At 48.6% G+C, this 7,086-nt stretch overlaps 1 long non-coding RNA gene across 1 annotated transcript in view; it reads left to right on the forward strand.

Annotated features, from left to right (window-relative positions):
- The first annotated feature begins 4,746 nt into the window (after positions 1–4,746).
- LOC149372722 (uncharacterized) overlaps positions 4,747–7,086 on the forward strand; it is a 273,432-nt gene continuing 271,092 nt past the window's right edge. The window contains exon 1 of the long non-coding RNA XR_016292522.1: positions 4,747–4,833. This is a non-coding gene — a long non-coding RNA (uncharacterized LOC149372722). The remainder of the gene's footprint in view (positions 4,834–7,086) is intronic.

The raw sequence follows: 7,086 nt of genomic DNA on the forward strand, positions 1-7,086 counted from the left end.
ACTAGCCCATCTTTATTCTTTAGCCAGGTTAGAGGAACACTCCAAACATCAAGATGCGTAGACGTAGAAGAATTACGGCAAATTAAATAGCGCCCACTCTTCCAACAATGTGCAGAAAAAGTAGACGCATTTGTAGTACTGTTTAAGCGAGACTGCCCATTTTTTACCAAAGCAAATAATTAAAAAAAATTATACATCTGACTATAACGCAGTGCTACATGTTATTAGCGCGAACTTTAGTAATGAAGGGGTTCTTGTGGTGAAATAGACGGCAATATATGCAACGAAATGGATCCCATAGACAAGCAAGGTTCGCACTTAGACACGTAAGGAAGTACAATTTGCTTCGTGAAAGATTGTTTTCTACGCACAGAAATTCGTAAAACAAGCGGCGAAGTATATGACTCATTAGACGAAAGCTCTGTGACGCAGGGCTGATCAAACTGTATGCCGTGTTGAAGCGCCAAAAAAAAAAATATAGTGATACCAGAAATGATTAGAAATGATGTCAGAGGAGTTATTACGCATTTGGTCGAACGAAAAGATCGCCAGCTTTTAAACCTTAGTTTGGGAGAAAGGTTGGCAAATGTTGCGTTCACCCACAACGCTTGCTCCATTCTTCGCCACAATGTTTTGCTTTTTGCTGAAATAAGCTCCGCCATCAAGCGTCTTGAAATTTCCTAGCCTTTAGCTTAGTGCCTGCGTACCGTGTCCCAGCCCCGTGACAGTACACACATGTTTTCAACCCCTTGTTGCGCGCGTCTTGAAAATGATCCATGACCCGGACATCGATACGAGCCCATGGCTTGGCCCCTTGAGAGCATTCGTTGCTGGAGCACGCATTCGGCACATTCGAATAGGTCAGTGCGCACATGGCGAGCTTCAAGAGAGGACAGCCCCCAGCTCTCAGTGCTAGACACCAAACAGTGCACATCGATCAACACCGGCTATGCCAGCCTAGATTCGGCATGGGTCCGCGGGGCCGGTCCAATTCAGTGGCGTATTCCAGTCGGCGATCTGTAGCGGACTCCGAATCCTCGAAGGAGCTAGGAAGTTTCGGTACCATATTGTCGTGGTCCAGTCAGAACTCTGGATCTGAATAAAAGTCGCCGATTTAAACACGCTCTTCACTTTCGTGGAACAAGTAAACTTACTCCGGATCGCCGACATGATTACGCCATAAGCGGCCGTGCATTATAGCAAGTGTTTTTACCAACGAATTAGTGCTTTTTAGCCTCCGCGGTGGCTCAGTGGTTATGGTGCTCGGCTGCTAGCTGACTCGAAAGGCGCGAGTTCGATCTCTGCCTTGGCGCTCGGATTTCGGTGGAGGCGAAATTCTAGAGGCCCGTGTACTGTGCGATGTCAGTACACGTTAAAGGGACCATGAAAAGAATTAAAAGCCGCTTGTAAATGTTAGAAGTGATGCTCAGAAGCATTGACACCAAGTATGAGTCTTCGGAACTCAGCCGGCAATTTATTATGAATTTTTAAAAACCGTGTTTTTCAAAATTCGCGGGCCGCTTGGTGTCTTCGTAGGGAGCAATTCTGAAACCAAAACCGGGAAGATAGACGTCACTAGTCCCATGACGTCGGCAGGCCACCGCACGCTGTCATTCGCTAGAGCCGCGGCAGCTTCGACGTCACGGGCACACTTCCGGTAGCGGTGAAAATCGTCTGCTCGAGCTGCCGCGCTACCCCCTCGGGCAAGCGCGAGCGAGGGCATTGCCTTCGCGCATATGGTTTTAATTTACCTCTGCCGCCTCTTTCTGTCGCGAGTTCGGGAGCCACTAGCAGTGCCTTTTTCGACCGCCCAAGATGAATACGCCTTGCTGTGTCGTCGGCTGCCAACCCAGTGACTGGCGAGGTGTTGAACTCAGGCATGTTACTCCTAGAGACGTGCGTGAGCGAGCAGCCTGGATGGAGCGCATCGGACTGCCAGCGTCGCACGCACGCCGAAGACTCCGCGTTTGCGGTCGACACTTCGCACCTGACGCTTACTACTATAACCCAGCGCTCGTTCGATAGTCAGGCATGAATGTCAAGCACCTGAAGCTTCGACCGAAGTCGCTGCCGACACTGTTTCTTCCCGCCGGGAAGGTGAGTTTCCAGCTTACAGCGATCGGTATGGACGTTTACAGGATATGATCTGCGATGGAAGACAATTTTATCTACGAGAACTTAAAAAAAGGTGCCGCATTTACTTAGGGCACAGGACGAATTCGAAGCGTTAGCTGTCGCAGAGGGCCTTGGCCTGACGGCTACGTACTGCTGCTGTTCACATTCGGCTGCTGCTTCGACATGCAGACTCGGTCCCGACCTTCTTTGACTCTCCCGTCCGTTTTACGACCGTAATACCGTATGTTCCTTGTGTTCTAAGTCGGGCGGCGCGATTTTGCGATCCCGCAGCCGGGTGTCCAACATCATTCGAGAGCTAGGCTCAGTATATGCACGGTGTTTCACACCAAGACTTGGCAGCATCGGTGTGACGGCCGAACCAGCGCACAAAAAAATAAAACATTGTGTGAGCCGGGAACAGGTCCGGGTCCATTCTGCCAACTAGCAAAGAAACCCGACGCGCGCCGCAATCCAAGAAAGCGCCGAGACCGGAGAGACGCTGCCGACGCACGCTGCTCCTTGCGAGTGCGACAACCGGAAGTTGTAAACCGAACGTCAACGAATGACGTTTTCATGGGCGGAGCCCAGTCCCGGAGCTGTTTTCTTTATTTTTTTATGGTGCCCCGCGCGTACGAGTTGAGGGGGGAGAGAAGGAGGGTGATTTTTAATCGCCTATAACTTCGTTGTTATTGATGCTAGCTCAAAAATTCTTGCGCTGGAGTGACGAGTGATGGATTGCCTATCTTTACATAATCTCAATAAATTTGTTTCATAGTCCCTTTAAACAACCCCAGGTGGTCGAAATTTCCGGAACCCTTCACTACGGCGTCTCTCATAGCCTGAGTCGCTTTGGGACGTTAAATGACATAAACCAAACCCAAACCTAATTAGTGCTGTTGTTCAAAAGAAATGGCGCAGTAACTCTCTGACTTCTCGGTGGAAACCTCAACCGCGCCGTGACGAAAGGGAGGAAAGTGGGAGTAAAAGAAGAGAAAAAGAGGTAACGCAAAACGTTACATGCACCCGAAGCGATACTGTGAATAACAATCGACCATATCCTCGCCCTCTCGAACAAGGTCTCATGCAACGTGACCAGACGCTCTATGGATCCAGACGCGTGTTAGATCCTTTTGATAAGGGTAAAGTTCGATTGCAAAGAACCCTGGGAATGCAGGTGGAGTTTTAGGAACTGTGTGCAACTGAGAACTATTTTGTAGTTAAACAACAAAAGCAAACCATTATTATCATATGAATAAATAAAAATGACTGTTTTTCTCCGCAAAAAAAAAATAAGAAGAATTGCGCGGAATTTCTGAGTAGGACTAGTATTCCAGCTTGTTTTAAGCTTCCTCGCATGCTCTTTTTGACCCACAAGCCCACTGAGCGTATGAACAGCGCCTGTATCAAACAATGTCCGAGCGGAAACCTTTTTACGTGCGGGGAGGCAGCAGGTGCGGTTTAGCGTTACTCACTTTGTCGTCGTGTTGCTGTTATGCAGTTGTCTGCGAAAAACGGATGTTATCTGTGACAAACATTTTCGAACTTCGTTGGGCTGGTTGTGGTTAATTTTGTAGTGTCAGCAAGGCGAAGGCGGCAAGCGCCCGCTGAAGACGGCGTCTTCTCGAACGGAGCGATGATGCTGCTTCAGCGCCTTGCTTAGTTTTCCATGGACGTCGTGGCAAATTGCGGCATATTCTGTATGCACACCTGCACTACTGCCGTGTTGCTGCGTTGCTTTGGCATTTTGAGTGGTAATTAATAAACGTGGTTTGAATTTCCTATCGAGGAACTAATACTGTGTTTTCCCGCTCACCTTATCTGGTTCGCGTTTGTTGTGACGTTGACGGCGCATTGCTTGTCCGTTAGTGTGACCTTTTTATAGCCCGTCCACGTTTTGTTCGCAAGTGCGCTCAGATCACTTTAATATTTCCAGGCTCTAATCAGTTTAATATCTCAAGACTCTGTGGCAGCTGAATAGAGGGCGGTCACCTTGCTACAGTTGAAGATTTCATTTTGTATTTCGCGACGCATCTCAGTGTGTAATCTTGAGCAAATAAAGCATGCTTTTCGATGTAACGCAACTTCCGTTGGAGCACTCATTTTTACCTTTACTGAAATCACTAAAGCAACATAGTTCACTTTTTCGGAGCTGCGGCATTCACTCTAAGGTCCTATTTAATTCAGAAGCTACTTTCAGAAAAAAAAAAACACGCACCATGCTTTTGCATTGCGCGCGACGGGAGATGAGGTCAACGTTCATGGAGGTAGAATAGTGCCCTAATAATTAGGCCGAGAGCCCACTTTGCAGGGAAAATTGCTGTTAAGCCGGCTGAAGAGTAACGGTGGTGTTTATTTGCAAACTAATGGCAGCACCTTGCAACTCCATCCCTCTCCAATTTGCAACTCCATCGCCCTTGGCCTTGTCTTTTGTCAATTATATATAGGAAAAAAAAAAGTTCAAACAGCGCGCCAGAAACATCAGCATGACGGCCAATTTTTTTTTTTTTTTCATTTGTTAATTCACGTTCACTCCTAGGTGGCGCCACAAAGCCTGTTCCTTCGCTTTTCGTCCCGATGGTGCCCTGTGGGACTTTCGCCACCAATTGATCTACCTTGGAGCGTACACGTTGGCGCCGCCGTCCGCTTGACATGTAGGTCAAGGACCACGAGAAAACTCCACTGGCATGGACCTTGCCCAGGGCGCCCCACACCAGCCACGTAAGCAAGCGCCGCGCCTCGGCGCTTAGATTCACTATCTGCTTCTAGAGGATGTCTGCAGGTGTCGCCACCAACTGTACTCGCTGCAGTCTGCTGTGCGAACACATTGAAGTATTTCAATAGTCTATGGGAGTGATAGGAGCATGGAGGAAAAAAAAAACTGAGGAGGGAGCGTCCGGCGAACACCTTGAAGCCTGGTCTTAACAAACAAAGATATAGTAAAAAAAAGAGAGAGTTTGTCTCTCCCATGATTACGCCACGTGATAGCGTGCGGTAAAATCTAGCCCGCTGCGCGCGCGCATGCGTGGATTAGCGCGGCAGACTGACTGTAGATCAACCTCCGTGCTATAGACTGTGCTGTATACGCTCCGCGCCACAAGCCGCTCATACGCGCGCACTAAAACTTACCAGAACCAAAACATAAAGGACTGACTGGGAGAGCGAAAAACCGAGGGAGAAAACGGCTTCATAAACACTCGGCTTGCGAACGCTGGCCGCGTGACGTGGCGCTCCCTCAGTTTTTTTTCTTCCGTGGGCAGGAGGCTTTGCTTGTTTGTGACCCCCACGGCTACCGGGGTGGCGCTGGTATGACTCAAACATTGCTGCGTGAAGACACCCAAGAACGTAGCGATGATGGAAAAGTGCGCAACGTCCATGATTTTCATCCCCTCGACTTTGGGCATTGATTGAAGTGTCGGATGCGGAAGAGATTTTTGCACCGTCGGCGCAGGGCGTCCATGTCGCGTTCGAAAAGTTGTCCATTGGCTTAAGGAGAATCTCGTGCCCACTGCTTCGCCAGGGAGCAACCCAGGAGGCAGGGGAGCCACCTAGTTCACGTGCCCTTCCGGCGTCCTCGCAACCTGCCCACCAGACAGTGAGCAAGCTGCCCACCGTGGTAGGTGGCAGTTACGTTAATGGTTGGTCGCTGCGAAAATGAGCCTGGGCCGCATAATGCCCACTGCTGGGAGCACCTGCCTCCGCACTGGAGTGGCGCATCGCTTAACCGCTGCACCACTGCGCCAGGAGGGTATGAGGACTCCGAGGGTATAAAAATGTAAAGAATAAATTTGCATTCTGCAGTTATTGGAATTTACTCAATACGCTATCTCGTCATAGCCTTAAGGCACAGCTTAAGTGTCGCCTCCTCCCTTGGAGTCTTTAGGTGTCGCTTGGAGGGGACATTTAAGCTCAGCCTTAATGGTATGACGCGACAGCTTAGTGGGTTAATTCCCAAATATACATACTGTCATTCTGTACTTTACATTCATAGATACTGAAAGTCCTCTATTCATCCTGGCGCAGCGGTGCAGCGGTTAAGCGATGTGCCACTGCACTGCGATGGCAGGTGCTCCTAGCGGTGAGCCTTGTGCGCCCCAAGCTGGTCTTCCCGAGCGACTAGTCATTAATTAACTGCCATCTGCTACGGTCAGCAAGTTGTGATGACGCCGCAATGTCACGTGACCGAGGTGGCGCACCTGGCTTTTAGGTCGCTCTCTGGGCATCATCTCCCGGTAAAAGTTATGCCCCTGATTTTTCACTCACAACGCCGACGCCGACGGCGCCGAAACAATATTTTCTGTACAACGACGCCTTTACCGCTATAGCTTTAAATGTCTTGTTGTTAAGACTATATATCACGTGCAACCGGACGACAGAAGCCTAATTATGCGCATCACTGAATGTGTCTGTGTGTGCCCGCGTTCAGGGTCCAATTTCAATGAGGGGTCTTCTAAAGCTGATCTTGAGACGACGGAGTTCCTGTTCAAAGCTCTTAAGCCTTTTAATTTATAGTATTTGAATATTTTGATGAGCGACAATGACCAAAGCATTTCCTGGCTGTGAACGACAAGGGAAGCAAAAGAAGATAATCAGCCGTGACTTCAGCGCGAACGATGCGCTGAGCTCTGTTTTATGTTGTGATGTAGTTATAGCCAAAAACGAGGACCAAAGTGGGAGAAAGACACATGAGCGCTTTTTCGTAACTAAAACTTGAAGGAAAAACACGTAGGCCATACACGTAGGCAAACACGTAGGAAACACGTACACGCTAACTACATCATGAATAAGATTCAACTCGCCCAAATTTCCACCTTACTACTTCCATTTTATGTGTTTTTCTGTAATTTCAAAAAGGCGAATATATGGCAGTCCATGACGTCTACTGAGCGAAGTGGCAATAAACTCGTAAAAAAAAAGAAAAATGAGAAAAGACGCAACAGTAGACGACAGTTTATTTCATAAATCAACGCCAAA

This window comes from Amblyomma mixtum, chromosome 1 (genome assembly GCF_055824585.1).
Source record: "Amblyomma mixtum isolate Tamu chromosome 1, ASM5582458v1, whole genome shotgun sequence".
NCBI classification, from domain to species: Eukaryota; Metazoa; Arthropoda; class Arachnida; order Ixodida; family Ixodidae; genus Amblyomma; species Amblyomma mixtum.